Here is a 19,763-nt window from a genome sequence, read left to right on the forward strand (position 1 = left end):
CGTGCGGGGGGAGACTTTGGTAATGCACCTCCAACGTCAGTTCTGTCCGGAGAGGGCGGGCGCTAAGGATTAAATGCCAGCGCCACAAGTTTGAATAAACTAGTCTCAAAACGGCTTACTGACTGTGTGTCGTCTCTAGCTCTGTATGTAGTACATCGCTACATTGGTGACCCCGAAGGTCCAAACGGGATTTGGACCAAAGATGACCGACTCTTCATCTGTTCACGCAGTTTTGCTAAAACTGCTGACTTTCTGGACACTGCGACCACGCGTGTGGTTTAGCCGAGCAGAAGCCCAGTTCCAGATTCGGCAGATATCCTCTGATTCCACACGTTACTACCACGTGGTGAGCGCCCTTGACCAGGAGACGGCCGCCCAGGTTGCAGATTTCATACAGTCACCCCCGGAAGAAGGCAAATATAAAGCATTCAAAGCGCTGCTCATTGGGACCTTTGGCCTCTCACGGCGTGAGCGGGGTGCCTGCCTGCTTCACCTGGACAGTTTGGGAGACAGACTGCCGTCAGCATTGACGAACGAGATGCTGGCCCTGGCTGACGGACACAAGCCCTGCTTCATGTTCGAGTAAACGTTCCTGGAGCAACTGCCCGAGGACATACATCTGCTGCTGGCCGACGTAGATTTCAGCGACCCCCGGAAGGTGGCGGCCCGGGCAGACATGCTGTGGAAAGCCAAGAGGGAGAGCGTGGCGTCCGTCGGTCAGATTACCAGGCCACGCGCCCAACAGCCGACCAGACCAGGCCCGGCAGGGGAGCGCACACAACACAGAGGCAGGAGTGACGAGGCCAGTGAACAGTGGTGTTTCTACCACCAGCAGTGGGGCACAAAAGCCCGCCGTTGTCACCTGCCCTGCAAGGGCCAGGGCCAGCTGCTGCTAATGACTATGGCGGCAGGCCACCAGGACAGCCTCTTGTACGTCTGGGACAAACAGTCGGGACGCTGCTTCTTGGTCGACACTGGAGCAGAAATCAGTGTCTTGCCCCCCAATGGGGTACGACACCCGCAACAGGAAGCCGGGACCCACCCTGAAGGCCGCAAACGGCAGCACGATACGGACCTACGGCACCCGCACAGTGCAGCTGCAGTTCGACGCCAGCCGGTTCACGTGGGACTTCACACTGGCCGCGGTGGCCCAACCACTCCTGGGGGCGAACTTCTTGCGAGCTCACAGCCTGCTGGTCGACTTGCAAGGGAAAAGACTGGTACATGCCGAGACTTTCCAGACGTTCTCCCTGGGTAAAGCCAAGTTGCCGGCCCCACACCTGGACTCCATCACGCTGTCGAACAACGAATTCACCATAATCCTGGCGGACTTTCCATCGATTCTGGCACCGCAGTTCACGGCAGCCATGCCCAGACACGGGGTTCAGCACCACATCCTGACCCAGGGACCACCCCTCAATGCCCGCACATGAAGGCTCCCCCCGGAAAAGCTCCACCTGACGAAGGAGGAGTTCAAGAGGATGGAGGAATTGGGGATCGTACGGAGGTCCGACAGCCCATGGGCCTCGCCCCTGCACATGGTGCCCAAAACAGCCGGGGGTTGGAGACCATGCGGCGACCACTGCATACTGAACGAGGCTACAACTCCAGACCGCTACCCCGTGCCGCACAAGCAGGACTTTGCAGCAAACCTGCACGGAGCAAGAATCTTTTCCAAGGTAGACTTTGTCCGGGGATGCCATCAAATCCCGGTGCATCCTGAAGACATCCCCAAAACGGCACTCATCACCCCGTTCGGCCTTTTCGATTTCCTCCGAATGCCGTTCGGCCTGAAGAATGCTGCACAGACGTTCCAGCGGCTAATGGAAGCGGTGGGACGTGAGCTGGACTTTGCATTTATCTATTTGGACGACATCCTTATAGCCAGCGGTAGTTGTCAGGAGCATCTGTCCCATCTCTGCCAGCTTTACTCCCGCCTGAGTGATTTCGGCCTCACGGTCAACCTGGCCAAATGCCAGTTCGGTCTCGATACCATTGACTTCCTGGGCCACAGGATTACAAAAGATGGGGCAACACCTCTGCCCGCCAAGGTAGATGCGATCCGCCACTTTGCCCGGCCCAACATGGTCAAAGGTCTGCAGGAGTTCGTTGGTATGGTGAACTTCTACCATCGTTTCCTCCCCTCAGCAGCCCGTATCATGCGCCCTTTGTACACCCTGATGTCAGGTAAAGGCAAGGACATTACTTGGGATGAGGAGGCCGCGGCCACTTTTGTTAAAGCCAAGGAAGCCTTCGCAGATGCCGCGATGCTGGTGCACCCCAGAACGGACGTTCTGACCGCACTCACGGTGGACACATCCGACACAGCAGTCGGTGGGGTGCTGCAGCAGCTCATCGAGGGGCGCTGGCAACCCCTGGCGTTTTTCAGCAAGCACCTACGACCACCCGAACTCAAGTACAGTGCCTTCGACCAGGAGCTGTTGGCACTGTGTCTGGTAATCCGGCATTTCAGGTACTTCTTAGAAGGCAGGCCGTTCACCGCATTCACAAACCACAAACCATTGACCTTCACGTTCACGAAGGTGTCCGATCCCTGGTCAGCTCGCCAGCAGCGACATCTGTCCTACATCTCTGAGTACACGACGGACATCCAGCATGTCTCAGGAAAGGACAACGTCGTGGCGGACGCACTCTCCAGACCAGCTGTCCAGGCCCTGTCCCTGGGGGTGGACTATGCAGCACTGGCGGAGGCAGCAGGCAGACGACGAGATGCCCAGCTACAGGACCGCAGTCTCGGGTTTGCAGCTGCAGGACTTTCTCGAAGGCCCAGGTGAGAGGACCCTCCTGTGTGATGTGACTATCAGCCAACCTCGCCCCATTGTTCCAGCAGCCTGGAGGCGGCGAGTTTTCGACTCCATACACAGTTTGGCGCACCCATCTATCAGGACAACTGTCCGGCTAGTCTCCAGCAAGTTCGCGTGGCACGGACTTCGCAAGCAGGTCAGTGAATGGGCCAGAATGTGCGCGCAGTGCCAAACAGCCAAGGTGCAGCGGCACACTAAAGCCCCGCCGCAGCAGTTCAAACCCACCCACTGGAGGTTCGACCACATTCATGTGGATATCGTGGGCCCCCTACCAGTCCCGAGGAGTGCAGTACCTCCTAACTATGGTAGACTGGTTCACGAGGTGGACACATCTGCTGATTCCTGCGCCCGAGCACTGATTGCAACCTGGGTAGCACGTTTCAGGGTACCGGCCCACATTACCTCCGACAGAGGCGCCCAGTTCACCTCCAGTCTGTTGGGAATGCAGCTACACCACACAACTGCCTACCACCCACAGTCGAATGGACTAGTGGAACGCTTCCACCGTCACTTGAAGTCGGCTCTCATGGCCCGCCTGAGAGGACCTAACTGGGTGGACGAGATTCCGTGTCCTGCTTGGAATTCGCACAGCGCCCAAAGAGGATTTGCACACCTCGTCGGCCGAGTCGGTGTATGGCGCACCCCTGGCCATCCCAGGAGAGTTCATACCAGCCCCAAGGGGGCAAGAGGAAGAACCCACAGCAATCCTGGACAGACTACGCGAAAGGCTCGGCAACCGGGCCCCCGTGCCGACTTCACAGCACGGACGGACCCCGACCCATTTACCCAAAGACCCGCAGGACTGTAAGTTTGTGTTTGTACGAGGGGGCGGACACCGGGCACCGCTGCAGTGGCCGTACGAGGGGCCATTCAAGGTGATCAACAACAACGGGTCCACGTACGTTCTGGACATTGGGGGGAAAGAGGAGGTTTCCACGGTGGACCGACTCAAACCAGCCCATGTTGACTTGGCGCTGCCGGTCGAGGTTCAGACACCGCGGCACAGAGGCAGACAGCCAAACAGAGGCTGATCCAGACTGTGGACATTGGGGGGTGTATTGCTGGTTCTGGGGGGGGTGGGGTTATGTGGCGACCCACTTTCTGCGCAGGCGAACCAGCTCAAAAATAGCCAGTGCGCAGGGGGAGACTTTGGTAATGCACCTCTGATGTCATTTCCGCCCGGAGAGGGCGGGCGCTTGGGATTACATGCCAGCGCTGCGAAGCTTGAATAAACTAGACTCGAAACGGCTTACCGACTGCGTGTTGTCTCTAGCTCTGTATGTAGTACATCGCTACAAGCCATTTCTTTGTCCCCCATTACTACTTCTCAGGTGCCATTTTTCAGTGGTTCACTATTTACTCTCAACTCTCTTTTATCTTTATATATCTGAAAAATCTTTTGGTATCCTCTTTTATATTATTGGCTAGCTTACCTTTATATTTTATGGTAAGCTGGCTAAAACTTGAAGTTGAAGTGTTTGGGTGTTCAGAGAATCTTGGAAACAAACCACGAGAAGTTAAAACATGAGTAGGTCAAGTAATTAAAGTGACAAGCAGCATGTCAATGCAATTCAGTACGAGAGTAAAAATGTCTTTCTGGAAATTTTATAGGGCCCTGGTGAGGGAGTACCTAAAATTTATGTACAGGCATAGGGAAAGGGTATAGAGAGATTAATCAGGTGTATTTGTTTATTTGGAGATACAGCACAGTATTGGCCCATCTTACCCTTTGAGCTGTGCCACCTCAGCATTCCCTGACAACCCCTATGTAACCCTAACCTCATCACAGGACACTTTGATTCCTGGGATTAGGCATTTGCACAATGCAGACAGATGAATTTAACAAGGTCTTTGCTTTCAAGGGTTTAGGGGAATATGTACTAATTTTATAAGAACAAGAAATAGCTCTTATGTTTTGACAGGGTAGATGCAGGGGTGAAGTTTCCAGTTGTGTCTCAACCATTGTCAAGGTGAGGGATTGGCTATTCAGGAGAGAAATAATAAGAAAATGTCTTCATCTCGGGAAGCAGTGAATCTTGGAATCTTGGAATTTACTACCTAAGACAGGGGTTCCCAACCTTTTTTTATGCCATGGACCAATGCCACTAAGCAAGGGGTCTGTGCCCCCAGGTTGGGAACCCCTGACCTAAGAGGAAAACAGAGCTGAGTAGATCTTTGGTTATTTTTGCGATCGAGGGATACGGAGCTGGTACAGGAAAGCAGCACTGGGGCAAAAGCTCAACCATTCTATTAGATGGAATGAAGGACTACCCCTGTTATTTCTAGTATTCTCATTTAGTGGAGTCATTCAAACACACCCAAACCTCCCACAAGCATGTCGACTTTCATCAGCTAAATCCATGTTTACAATATCTCAAAATAACTTGAAACAAAAAGACTTTGGCTAACGTATTCAGATTTGCATTCATGTGTACACAAATTGCTTATTCTACATCTGGTTCACTTTGGGCAGGCTCCAATTATTATACTCATGTCTAATTCTTAACATTTGCTTTGAATCATTGACATTTCCCGCTCATTTCCCAGCTGCAGCAGGTGGCTGCTCCAGATGTAATTTGAAATATACTTAATTATACCTGACCATAAGGATATAAGAATGTAAGAAACAGAAGTATGGTAAAACCATTTATTCACCTCATTCCTGCTTCATCATTCGCTAGGTTTTTTGGTGAACTTCTACCTTAGTTGCACGGTCCTACACTAACCAAATCCCCTGATCCAAAAGTGTTTTGGTCTGTGAACCTCTCCAACCTTCCTGGTTGGAGAATTCTAAGATTGACTAGGCTTCTGAGTGAAGATTCCTATTCTTTTGAGATTTTAAACCCTGGTTCTGGTCGAGGCAGTGAGGGGAATCGTCCCAGTATCTACCCTTGGAAGTCCCATTTGAATATTTGGTGAGACAATCTACCAACCCAGTAATCAATGACATGTACTCTTGCATTTAACTACCTTCCTAATTGCTTTCTTTATCTGCTTCTTTGAGATTCTTGTCCAAAGTCTCCCTATAAAGCCAACATGAAGGCAGAGAGCTTTCCGTAGACTTCATTAAGGCTTTTGACCATGGCACATGGCGGACTGGTCCAGACAGTCACAGTCAAGGCACTCAATGCACAATGGCAAACTGGTTCTAAGATTGGCTTGGTGATAGGAGGCAGAGGATAGTGCTGGATGTATGTTTACTGGTTGGAACCTGTAACAAGTGCTGCACTGCAGGGATCAATGTTGGGAATTTTGTTAGGTGTAACATGTATAGACGTGGATGAAAATGTAGGTGGTCTCATTAGTAAATTTGTAGACAATATGAAATTGGTGAGTCATAGATAGTGAAGAAAGTTGTGTAAGGATATGGAGGGACATAGATCAGATGTAAACTTAGGCCGAATAGTGCAGATGAAATATAATCCATTCAAGTATGAAGAAATGCACTTCAGGTAGTCAAATTCTGGTATGGCATGGAGAGTAAATGGCAGGGACCTTGGGAGTGTTGACATACAGAAGGTCATAAAGGTGCAACCCATAGTTTGCTGAAAGTAGCAACACAGGTGGGTAGGGTAGTGAAAAGGACATTTTTATGCTTGACTTCATAGGTCGAGGTATTGAGACTAAGAGTTAGGATGCCATTTTGGAGCTGTACAAAAGGCACAGGTAGAATTGATGATTAGAGCCTTTTTCCCAGGGCAGTGGAGTATAGAAATAGGCTGAGAGAGGAGAATCTGAGGGGTAAGTTTTTCCACACAGAGGGTGGTGACTGTTCGGAAGGAGCTGCCAGAGGAATGTTAGAGGCAGAAAAAGGTACAATATTTAAAGGGAATTTGAATAGGTATGTGAGTAGGAAAGGTATAGGGAGATATGGGCCCCATGCAGGCAAATCTGATTAGCAGAGATAGATTGTGTTCAGCATGCATGAGGTGGGCGGAAAGGGCCTATTTTTGTGCTGTATGATCCTATCCCCTATCTATTTCCAATCATTTAAAAACTCATTTGCCTTCCTCTTTTTTTTCCCACCAAAGTAAATAGCATCACACTTTTCCATATTATGTTCCATCTGAGTTTACCTTTCACCAGTCTGTATCACCTGAGGTCTTTCTGTGCCTTCCTCACAGACCGTCATGTCGCCTATCATCCGCACCCTGATTGTGAGTATCTGAGCATCCTAAAAGCTGTAATGCATAACTAATCAGAGCCTTTCCACCCAAAATGGTTCATTTAACTCTACAATATAATTTCTGACCATTAACCTCTTCACAGTCCACACCAGTATATTATCCCCATCACCTGCAAACTAATTATTCTCCATCATCTCTTCTGCAGCACTTTGTTGCAAGTCCTTCAGGATATCTAAATCCAGTTCATCAACTAGTTGACTTTGATCTAGTCTACAAGTTCCAACCTCAAAAATAACCTTTGTAGTTTTGTTAAACATGTTTTTCCTTTCATAAATCCATGATGACTCTGCCCAATTCTGTTATTAGTATCTCGGAGTCCTGTTTCTAATGCCTTAAGGATAGATTATAACAGTTTCTTTGCTATTGATTGTCGGGCTAAGTATATAGGTTTTGGGTTTCCTCTCTTCCTCCCTTCTCAAGTAGTTGGTCCACCATTTGTACCATCTCTTCCAAAATCTGTGTAAATTTGGACGATGACAGCCACTGTATTTACACCTGTATTTAAACCTTAGAATGCAAGTAATCAAGTTTTGTCTATTTTCTATCTTCCTGCTGATTAATTTCTCCAATACTAGTTTTTACCGATGCAAATATCTTTGTGTTCCTCTTTTGGTGTAGACCAGTATTTCTAATCAGGTTCCAGAAGTTTTCCATGTCTCGTTCAGTGAAAACATACAAATTTTGTATTTTTCCCCTCTGCTGTTTTTTTATTGAGTGATAATTTTCCCTGCCTCATCCAGTATGGGACCCACATTAACCTTTGCTGGTCTTTTTTTTACCTATGTGAAGAAGTTTTCACAGTATGAATATGAACCGTGTTCATGTATACACAGACATCATTGTGAAGACCCCAAGTTAATAATCTTTCTCAGTCCATAATCAGATTTATTAAACATAATTGCTGCCAGTTTCAGGAGAGGGATGACTGAATTCCATTATTGTTTTAGTGACAAGTTGCAGTTGTTTGCCTCAAATGAATGCCCTTGTGTTTTATTTAATTAGACAGAAGTGTAAATATCATTCATTTCAGTCCTTTGATAAGATGCAATTGGACTTGTCATGTGGTATTCATGCTGAAGTTTGTGGCTAGTTTCAAATTGTACTGATAATTGACTGTAACTGCGTAGGAATGTGCTGTTTTTCTGCTGCATTAGTTAATTTGTTCGTTTGCTTCTAATGTAATACAATTTTGTCATAACAACCATGATTTCAATATATTTAGAATAACACATGGGTCAGAATGTTAATGGTTATAATGCTTAAAATGCTGTACTGGCTAGAGTCATATAAGCTTTACATCATCCAAGGTGAAACCGACACCTGATTGCTATTCCAAGCTCCACCCTAAACACCTTTCCTAATAATATCACACCACAATTGCACTGAGATCTACTGCATCGTTTTTTCTGTCTAATCTCTGACTGTAATCCTTAAAAAAAGATTGGTCAGTGGGAGAATGGAAAAGCTGCCACCCACAAACCTTCCTCTTAGTGATGTACCATCTTGATTTGGAAATGTATTATTGCCCTTTGTCATGGCTGAGTTTCCATCCTGGAATCCTGCTAACAACTCGACATTCACCAAATGCACTGAAGAAGTTCAAGAATGCAGCTTGCTCCCACCTTCTTGCGGGCAATCAGAGAAAGGCAGCAAATGCTGACTCCATATCCTGGTTATATTTAAAAAAAATGATGGGCACATGTCATTTCAGAACAGTGTGTAGTGAATATCGCATGAACCCAAGATTGAATGCTTGCTGCATATTCATATCTAGCTGTCAATGTTCTGCCATCTTTTTCAATGTAACACAGGATGTGAAGATTAACCATTGCTAGTGTTTGTTGTCCCCAAAGGTAATTCCACAATGCCTGAGTCATTTGGCATTGGTAGTGTAATACTTTTTTTAATGTAATCATCTTGTTTGTTTGATTTGCCATTTCCAAATAATTACATGGCTGAAAAAAGGATCTGGTGCTTTCCCAGCATATATGACGAATAAACTCTTCTTGGGCTTCCAGCCAGGTAAAAATATCAATTATAACCGATGTTTCGATGACAAACTGCCATCTTCATCGGGGATGATGCCTGGGTTTGTCTAGTCCGGAGGTATTTATACCCCCGTAGTCTGTCCCTCCTGGTTGGTTAGTTCTCATCCAATCAGGTGTCTGCTCTCCCACTTTGATTAGATGCGGACTTACCAATATGGAGGGACAGACTATGGGGGTAAAAATACCACAAGACTAGACATGCCCAGGCATCATCCCTAACGAATTTGGCAGAGTTTGAAATTGAAATATCAGTTATAATCGATATCCGTACCCGACTGGAAGCCTGAGAAGAGTTTATTCACACATAGCTGAAGTTTGCAGAAGTCACGTTTGGTGATCTGAATTGTCTAGTGCTTTTCCATTGTCAATTGCTACAATACCAATTGTAGCATGTAACCCCTGATAATGCAGCTAATGGTAGTTTTAAAACACCCTGGGTTTATACATTTAAATTTGTTCATATTATCCAGGGCTTTTCGTTGAGCTATAATTTGTGCTCTTGAAGATATATTCCATCTGAATGATATGTCTGAATCTTGACATTTATTTTTTCCATAGCCTTAGGATGTGAATCAATGGCTGACTCTGATTTAAAAAAAAAGTGTTTTGATGAGGTAAAATGAAAGACTGATGAAGGGAATGCAGTCTGTATGGATTTTCAGAAGATTTTTAGTCAAGACCTAAGTCAAAGCTGGTTAATAAAACTGAGGCAGTGCAGCTCAGGTAAAAGAATATACACACAAAAAATTGGCTTAAGGCAGAGAAGAGTCATAGTAAATAGTTATTTTTCAGACTTGAGGTGACTGAATTAAAACGTATGCTGATTAGTAGGGATTGTTGCTGGAACATTTCCTTGATATTTGGTATATTCTAAATTTGGATATGGGGATAGAAAGACTCTAAGCTTGGAGGTATGAAACACTGTGTGGAGGATAAAGACCGACTGCAAGAGGACATGGGTAACCTAATAGGATGGCAGGCAAACCCTTCTTCCCTCTTCCTTTCCAGTCCTAATTTTCCCCCTTCCTTTCCAGACCTGGTTCTTCCTTCTTTTCCAGTCCTGAAGAAGGATTTCAGCCTGAAATGTTGACTTTGAATTCCTTTCCATAGATGCTGCCTGACCTGCTGAGTTCCTCCAGCATTTTGCATATGTTGAAATGGTAGATAAATATGGTAGGGAGAACCTTTGAATTAAAAAGGCATATGAGGGTGCCACTTGACCCTCGCTGTCTCTTTGTAATCAAATTACTCCCAATCTGAAAGATTTTGAAACTGAATTCATATTCTGAAACTCATTTGGTGAACTTGATCTCTCATTGTCTGGATTATTAGTCCAAGCCTCTCACCCCTTGTTAACCAACTTTTATACAGAATGTGGACCAAAAACCTCGTGTGAATCAATGCAGACTGCAGTTCCTTCATCAATCTTTATGGTTTATCTCCTCGAAGCATTTTATCAGTTTCAGCCACTTGTTTACAAACCAAGTCAATGGAGAGAAATAAATCTAAGATTGATGTGGATCATTCAGATCACTGGTTTCACTAATGTAACCATTATACTATCTCATTTCATCTCATCCTAATGCCATCCAATTCAATACGCTTAAATACTATTTTTCTCACTCACCAACCCCACTCTGTCGATTTCAATTGCTCCATGTATTTGTCCTCAAGGAAACTTTGCTTTAGAGATTTTAAATGATACATTTTGCCAGAAAGAGTGAGGAGCAAAAAATTGCACTAAATAGCACATTTGTAATATGTGCTGGAGCAGCGAGACCTTGGTGTATATGTGCATAAATCTTTGAAAGTTGTAGGATGTGTTTGGAGAGTAATTAGTAAACCACACAGGATGCATTGGGTTCATACATAGGGTCGTGGTATAAAAAACCAGAGAGTTTACATTGAACCTTTGTGAAGTACTGTCTAGACTACACTGTCTATGTTTTGCTCACCATGCTATAGCAGGGTTTGAAAGTTCTAGACACACTGCAGGAGAAATGGATTAGAATGCTTTCAGGAATGACTGATTTTACTTACAAAATTAAATTGGGGAATCTTGGAACAAAGAAGGCTGAGGGGACATTGGATAGAGGTGCACGACGTTGTGCTCGGTCTAGAGAGATAAATCATGTGTGTTAACAGACAGATTAAAAATAATAAGATCAGCGCAATAGGAAAATTAGAGAATGGGTTATATTCTGAATCTCCGTAGAGGTGGATGGAGATAGATTCAAATTTGGGTTTTCAAAAGAAAGTTGGATAGGCTCAAAGGAAAATGGCATGTAGGCCAGAAAGAGAGAGTGTGAAGGATTGGGAATGATTTGATTGCCCTATGGCAAACTGGCATAGGCACAAGAAGATGCATATCAGTCTTATGTTGTGGCAGTTCTATGATTATGCCCAAAGCTGGTACCTTGGCTGTGCTGGCACATGGTAATTAGAATAGATATCCCGATGAATGTCTTAATTAAATTGTAAGTAATATTTGTAATAATCTGCCAAATGGCATTGTGGAGGCTGAACTGGCAATTATAAATGCAGCTTTACATAACGAGACAATTAGTGTATCTGGGGAATGAGTTGAGATGGGCTGAAGTGGTCTTTGAAACTTGAATCAATTTATTAATTCCATTCAACAGTATTACCATCCATAATCTGATTCAGGTGCTTCCTTTTGATTTTTTGCAAATCTCTACTTTAAGTATCAACATGTTGAAGGGCAGTTTTTGCTATTTAATTCCATCAAATGTCAGCACATCTATTTTAAACAAATCTTGCAAGCTTAGTTGCAAGGTCAGTCTCCATGGCTACAACCTTACAGTTAATTTCTAGGTAGTGTTTGCAGACTGGAGCAAAAACCTGGAAGGGGAAGGAGCCAGGATGGGGGTGGCTGAAAGAAAAAGAGGAAATGTTGCCAGATCAGAATTATAGCTGAAAGAGTTGGCATTAGTTAAAAGGTTATGTGGAGAATGGGGCTGTGTGATTGCTCTTTCAGGCAATACAGGTGCCATGTCCAAACAGCTTTCTTTTGTGCTTTAAAATTGTACGAACGTAGAGCAAAATCAAGAGTAATTAACTGAAGGACTTTTAAACCATGGTCTTCAGTCCTCTTTCCAACCAGAAGAACCAACCTTTTGTCTGTGTATTTTTATTTCCCTCAGACCAATGGAGGCTCATATTCATTTTCTTTCTAGACTATTGTGTTTATGTATCTGTGGTAAAGTTCTTCCATATGGTTATTATGGAGTGTGTAATTCAGTCACTGTGATGTTAAATCATCGATCATGCAATCCTCTGTACTAATAATGTTCCATGGATAGTTGGTACTCCTGAGGTGCACAGAAGAAATTAATTTGCAGTTGTACAGCTTCTTTAATTTTTGTAAAATTTTTCCAAGGCACTTCCTGGGAATAATGTCAGACATAATGCTGTTGATACTCAACCACTTAAGGAGATGTTATGACGAGGAAAGAGGAGACTGTAATAATACATAGTGACAGAAAGGTAGAGTACGTAACTTGCACTTTGTGTTGTGTTTTACAGAGTCTGCAGTTGCGTGAAGCTGAGAATTGCATCTTAATTACCAGTCTGGAACTTCAAAGGGATCTGGAGATACTGGGCTGCCAACCTTCGGTATGTGAAAGATTTCACTGTAACCCCCTACCCTTTCCCCTCTACATCTTCCCTTCCCTATAAGCAGAAGTCAAAATCCAATAAGAACAATGAATTAAGGCACAAAGGTAGATTTGAAGCCTTAACTGAGTTGCTTTGGGTAAGATTGTGGAAAGATTGATGTTAGCCCAACGGTTATGGTGATGGGGAAATGCTGTTGTGCATGCTTGGCTGTGCTGGCTTTGTAGGTTGTATTGACTTACTACATGGGCAGCCACCTGCAACGGGGATGAGAAATGCCAGATGTGTAAAACTTGAAATTTTAGCACACCAAATGGGTTTGATAGAGGAGTGCTACAGATAGCCACCCACCCCAAATGCACTAACAATTGTGCTTATCTAGAGTTTGGGACCAAGGGTGAGTACAGTTGGCCCTCCTTATCCGCGAATTACACACGCGCGAATTCAACCAACCACGAATCGCGAAAACCCGGAAGTGCTCTTCTAGCACTTGTTGCTCAAGCATGTACAGATTTTTTTTCTTGTCATTATTCCCTAAACAATGCAGTATAACAAGTACTTTACATAGCATTTACAATGTATTAGGTATTATAAGTAATCGAGGGATAATTTAAAGTATACGGGAGGATGTGCATGGGTTATCGTGGATTGGGATTGAAAAAAATTGTAAGTTCTCTTACTGAGTAAGTTGGAACAGGTACATCCGGTATTATTTAGCGTCAATGAGTCAAATGTTTGTCTTAGTATATAGTATATATTTTACCTTTCTATGCACATAAGACACTTAAGAACGTATGTTTCAGCGCCGGGCTCGGTTCCTGAGTTCAATCCAGTGACAGACTGCTATCGAGTGCGCTCTCCACCGTGCCGGGTTGATGTGGAGGATCAAAAACCCAAAACTCAGTAATTAAACCACTGTGTTGCTTAGTAATAATTGTAGCTTTCATCGGGGCTGGGCCTTTCTCACTTTATTCTTTAAAATTTTTCCAATCATTGAACGACTATAGCGTAATGCTTTTCCAATGACCAATGGCGTTTTACCTCTTTCCGATCGCTTTATTATTTCCATTTTATTTTCAATTATGATCATGATTATTTTCGTGAACAGAAACACTGCGGATTCAGAGCTCGGTCACCCGACCCTAATGTCCACCGTACTGAGACAGGTTAAATAAGGGACTTGAGCATCCATGTTTTTTTGGTATCCGTGAGGGGTCCCAGAACCGATCGCTCGCGGATAAGGAGGGCCGACTGTACATGCCTATAATGGACAAACCAAGTGCAGACTGGTTGACTACTTTGCACAGTACATGTGGGGTGGCTGTATTATGGTCTGGCGTAGCATTTCAGGTGCACAGGAATGTAAGAACATAGAACAGTACAGCACATTACAGGCCCATTGGTCCACAATGTTGTGCCGACCCTCAAACCCTGCCTCCCATATAAACCCCGACCTTAAATTCCTCCATATACCTGTCTAGTAGTCTCTTAAACTTCACGAGTGTATCTGCCTCCACCACTGACTCAGGCAGTGCATTCCACGCACCAACCACTCTCTGAGTGAAAACCCTTCCTCTAATATCCCCCTTGAACTTCCTTCCCCTTACCTGAAAGCCATGTCCTCTTGTACTGAGCAGTGGTACCCTGGAGAAGAGGCGCTGGCTGTCCACTCTGTCTATTCCTCTTAATATCTTGTACAACTCTGTCATGTCTCCTCTCATCCTCCTTCTCTCCAAAGAGTAAAGCCCTAGCTTCCTTAATCTCTGATCATAATGCATACTCTCTAAGCCGGACAACATCCTGGTAAATCTCCTCTGTACCCTTTCCAATGCTTCCACATCCTTCCTTTAGTGAGGTGACCAGAACTGGACACAGTACTCCAAGTGTGGCCTAACCAGAGTTTTATAGAGCTGCATCATTACTTCGCGTCTCTTAAACTCTATCCCTCGACTTATGAAAGCTAACACCCCATAAGCTTTCTTAACTACCCTATCTACCTGTGAGGCAACTTTCAGGGATCTGTGGACATGTACCCCCAGATCCCTCTGCTCCTCCACACTATCAAGTATCCTGCCATTTATTTCGTACTCTTGCCTTGGAGTTTGTCCTTCCAAAGTGTACCACCTCACACTTCTCCGGGTTGAACTCCATCTGCCTCTTCTCAGCCCACTTCTGCATCCTATCAATGTCTCTCTGCAATCTTCGACAATCCTCTACACTATCTACAACACCACCAACCTTTGTGTCGTCTGCAAACTTGCCAACCCACCCTTCTACCCCCACATTCGGGTCGTTAATAAAAATCACAAAAACTAGAGATCCCAGAACAGATCCTTGTGGGACACCACTAGTCACAACCCTCCAATCTGAATGTACTCCCTCCACCATGACCCTCTGCCTTCTGCAGGCAAGCCAATTCTGAATCCACCTGGCCAAACTTCCCTGGATCCCATGCCTTCTGATCTTCTGAATAAGCCTACAGTGTGGAACCTTGTCAAATGCCTTACTAAAATCCATGTAGATCACTTCCACTGCACTACCCTCATCTATATGCCTGGTCACCTCCTCAAAGAACTCTATCAGGCTTGTTAGGCACGATCTGCCCTTCACAAAGCGATGCTGACTGTCCCTGATCAGACCATGATTCTCCACATGCCCATAGATCCTATCTCTAAGAATCTTTTCCAACAGTTTTCCCACCACAGATGTAAGGCTCACTGGTCTATAATTACCCTGACTAACCCTACTACCTTTTTTGAACAAGGGGACAACATTCGCCTCCCTCCAATCCTCCAGTACCATTCCCGTGGACAACGAGGACATAAAGATCCTAGCCAGAGGCTCAGCAATCTCTTCTCTCGCCTCGTGCAGCAGCCTGGGGAATATTCCATCAGGCTCTGGGGACTTATCCGTCCTAATGTATTTAAGAAGCTGCAGAGAGTAGTGGGCCCAGCCCAATACATCACGGGTACATCTAACCCCACCATTAATAGCATCCACATCAGGGGCTGTCTCAAGAAGGTGACATCAAAGGTCCCCATCATCTAGGCCATGCCATCTTCTCGCGGCTACCATCAGGGAGGAGGTACAGAAGCCTGAAGTCCCATATAAGCAGATTCAGGAACAGTTACTTCCCTTTAAGCATTCCCTTGAATCTCCCTGTACAACCCTAATCACCACCTCAGTATAATAACATTAAAACATTTTGACCACTTTGCATTACAGTTAACTTGACTTTTGTTTTAATTGTTTTATCTTTTGTAAAAATTGTGTATACTTTATGTTTTTCTTGTGAATATTGTAGTTATGATGTTATCACTGTGGCTGAGGAAATGGTGCAGAGGGCAAGGTTTCAGATTTGTAGATCACTGGGATCTCTTCTCGGAAGATATGACCTGCACAGAAAGGATGGGTTACACCTGAACTTGAGAGGGAGCAATATCCTTGTAGACAGGTTTGATAAAGCTGTTTGGGTCAGTTTAAACTAGTTTGGCCAGTTGGTATACAGGTAGACACAGTGTGTAGAGACACTGAGGAAGGATAGGCAGTTGGTACAGCAGAATTATAGTCAGTGGAATGGGTGGAAGTATGTAGGAACAAGGGTGATGAATGTAGAGCATGGGTCAGTACGATGTCGTGGCCATTAACTTGGCTTGGCTGTCACAAGGGTAAGAATGGCTGTTGGATGTTCTGAGGTTTAGATGATTCAAAAGGGACAGGGAGAGGGGTAAAAGAGATGGGGAATTGCATTACTAATCAAGGGTAGTATCATTGCAGAAAGGGAGGATGTCATGGAGCGATTGTCTATTGAGTGAATGTGGGTGGAAGTTGTTATCAAGAAGGGAGCAATCACTCTATCGGCAGTATTCCACTGACCTCCCAATAACAACAGAGACACCAAGGAACAGATCAGCAGGCAATTTGGAAAGTGCTAAACTAACAGGGTTGTTGTCATGGGTGACTCTAATATTGATTGGCATCTCCTTAATGTAAAAGGTTGGGACAGAATGTGTTGGGAGTGTCTAGGAAGGATTCCTGGCACAATATACAGAAGAGAGGCCACACTTGATCTGGTGCTAGGCAATACAGTAGGTCAGGTGTTAGATTTCTCAGTGGGTGAGCACTTCGAAGACAGTGACCACAACTCTCTGACTTTACCATAGTGTTAGAGGGGGATAGGAGCAGATGGTATGGGAAAGTAATTGGAAGAGGGGAATTGTGCTGCTATTAGGCAGGAACTTGAACATAAGTTGGGACTGGATGCACTCAGAGAAATGCAAAATGGAAATGTGGAGGATTTGCATGGGACCACTTGCATGGAGTCCTGGATAAGCTTATCCCACTGAGACAGGGAAAAGAACCATGGTTAACAAGGGATGTGGGACATTCAGTCAAGAGGAAGAAAGAAATTTTCACAGATTTAGGAAGGTAATATCAAACAGGACTCCAGAGAGTTATGAGGTAGCCACGAAGGAGCTTAAGAATGGAGAACCAGAAGGGGCTATGAGAAGGCTTTGGTAAGTACGATTAAGGAAAACCCCAGGCATTATACATGTATGTGAAGAACAGTAGGATGACTAGAGTGAGGGTAAGACTGATCAGGGGTAGAAGAGAAAGTGTTGGAGGAAGCCCTTAATGAATACCTTATTTCAGTATTCACAATTGAGAGGGACATTGATATTTGTGGGGACAGCGTAAACTGGGCTGATATGGTAGAGTATGTTGACGTTAAGAAAGGATGTGCTGGAAAATTTTAAAAAACATTCTGATGAATATGTTCCCAGGGCCTGATGAGATATACCCCAGGTTATTACAGAAAGTGAGGGATGGAGATTGAGAGATTGTTGCACCTTTGGTGATGACTTTGCATCCACACTGGCCAACATAGTACCAGATGACTGGAGGGTGACAAGTGTTATTCCTTTGTTCAAGAGAGGGAGAGGAGTAAACCTGGGAATTATAGACCAGTGAGTCTTGCTTCAGTCGTGGGCAAATTATTGGAAAAGATTCTTAGGGTCAGGATTTACGAACATTTGGAGAAGCATAGCATGGCTTTGTGAGGGGCATGTCATCCCTCACGAGCCTGATTGAATTCACTGAGGATGTGACAAAGCACATTGAAAGTAGAGCTGTCGATGTAGTGTGTATGGATTTTAGTAAGGCATTTGATAAGATTCCCATGGTAAGCTCATTCAGAAAGTCGGAAGGCATGGTTGATGGAACATATTCTGCCTGGAGCTCGGTGATGAGTGGTGTTCTGCAGGGCTCTGTTCTAACCTCCAGACAGAGTATATTCCATCTACTACAACCCTCGGCCTTCTATGGGCAAGTCAATTCTGAATCCACACGGCCAAGCTTCCTAGACTCCCATGCCTCTTGAGTAGGTTGAACTGTGCTGCCTTGTTCTATGTTCTGTGCCAGCAACGCTGCTGCATTGCACTTGTATTGTGCATATGGCAATGTGCTTAACTTTGACTTTAAGCTCCCTCTTGACTTCCACTTTAATTCTCCTTTCCCACTCTGATCACAACCTCTTGCTCTATTATAATGAGGCTTTAACTAAGCCTGAAGAACAGTTCCTCTTGTTCTGCCTGGGCTTGTTGCAGTTTTACATACTTAGTATCAGACTAACGTAACTTGCTTTCTTTGCCCGTATCAGAATTGTTCACTTCTACTTTTAAGTCATCCTTTGAGGGACTCATTCAACATTAGATGCTCAGTTTTCTTGTATGCTGGGCAGTCTGACACCCTATATTCCTCAGACTTAACTATTCTTTGTTCTGTTCTCATTCCCCAACTGCCCCCTTTCATGCCCTTTATTCATACTTCTTTTCTCTTTCTAGTTTGTGTTAATCTATTGACTGCATGACCTCCACAGCTTATCTCCTTGGCAATCCTGTCCTTGCTCTACCAAATTCTACCAGATCTGATTCTACCCTTTGTCCTAATTGTCTTTCCTTCATCTTCTTTGCAACATAAGTCTAAGTTGTTTTCTCTTTCCCAGTTCTGATGAAGTGTCTCCTGCCCAGAAAGTTAACTCTGTTTCTCTCTCTACAAACGCTGTCTGACTTGCAGTGGGTGCGAGGGTTGGTGCTTGTAGGAGGTGTGAGTGATGAATCCACAGTCCTTCAGTTATTGAAGGTATTGAAGCTTGGAAGCTGCAAGTCTCTTTGAAGGTGCACATATGACCAATTCATAGCTTCATGTGACAGCCGTCCATTCAAGACATTATCTATGTTTGGCTAAGTGCTAAGCCTCGCTTCTTTCAGTGCGACAGGATCAAGGTGGAACACCAAGATCTGTGAGCAAGGATTGATAATGTTTCAGAGAGGGTGTCCCAGAATCACAACAGGGAACTGGCACGGAAATGATGTCGTTGGTGGCAGGACTGCGCTGTGTTCAAGGGATGGTGTTGGGAAATTTCTTAGGCTTGGACCAGTTGCTGATCCGTACCTTAACATACTGAAAGTTGGCAACTTGGAAAACTGGAGGTAGAGGAGAATGCCCAAGGTTATGACGAAGGATTGTTGGGGTTATACATCAATAGTACAAGTGGCAGGTGTATTGTTGAAAGGCTTGGATGAATTGAAGGCTCAGAGAGTCAGAGTGTGGATCAGGGGCATCAAATGTGAACAGGATTGATGATTTGAGTCTGTATTGGGGTCCAAAGCATGGCAATGGTCCTGGGTCAACATTGCTTTGGAAAGACATATTTGCCCTGGAAATGGCTGGAGCTCTTTCATAATGCTCTGAAGGGATGTTGCATGTGGAATTATGTCATCCCAAACACCCCTGGGTCAATGATTGAATTAAGGGTGCAAGGGCCAGTTAAATTTCTAGAGTGAAGAGGCATGGCGCAGAAATAATTGTGTCACATCACTCTAGAAATTGAACATGGCATACACTAGAAATTACTTTTTGTTTCCCAACTCCACCCTCATGTTTCTCTCTGGAGGAATAAAAATTATTTTTTCTCAAGGATAATTTGGAAATAAAAGGTGTGATCGAATTCATGGATTAAACTGCTTGACGGTTCTGCCAAAGAATTTGGGGTTTGGAGGCTGTAG

General features: G+C 44.8%; 1 protein-coding gene across 3 annotated transcripts in view; it reads left to right on the forward strand.

Annotated features, from left to right (window-relative positions):
- Nucleotides 1-19,763, forward strand: part of pknox2 (pbx/knotted 1 homeobox 2) — a 489,281-nt gene that overhangs the window by 234,396 nt on the left and 235,122 nt on the right. For all 3 annotated transcript variants that reach the window (XM_059957270.1, XM_059957269.1, XM_059957271.1), the window contains one exon: nucleotides 12,607-12,696. The gene's annotated coding sequence lies outside the window, so the exon portion shown is untranslated. The remainder of the gene's footprint in view (nucleotides 1-12,606; nucleotides 12,697-19,763) is intronic.

This window comes from Hypanus sabinus, chromosome X2, assembly GCF_030144855.1.
Source record: "Hypanus sabinus isolate sHypSab1 chromosome X2, sHypSab1.hap1, whole genome shotgun sequence".
Lineage (NCBI taxonomy): Eukaryota > Metazoa > Chordata > Chondrichthyes > Myliobatiformes > Dasyatidae > Hypanus > Hypanus sabinus.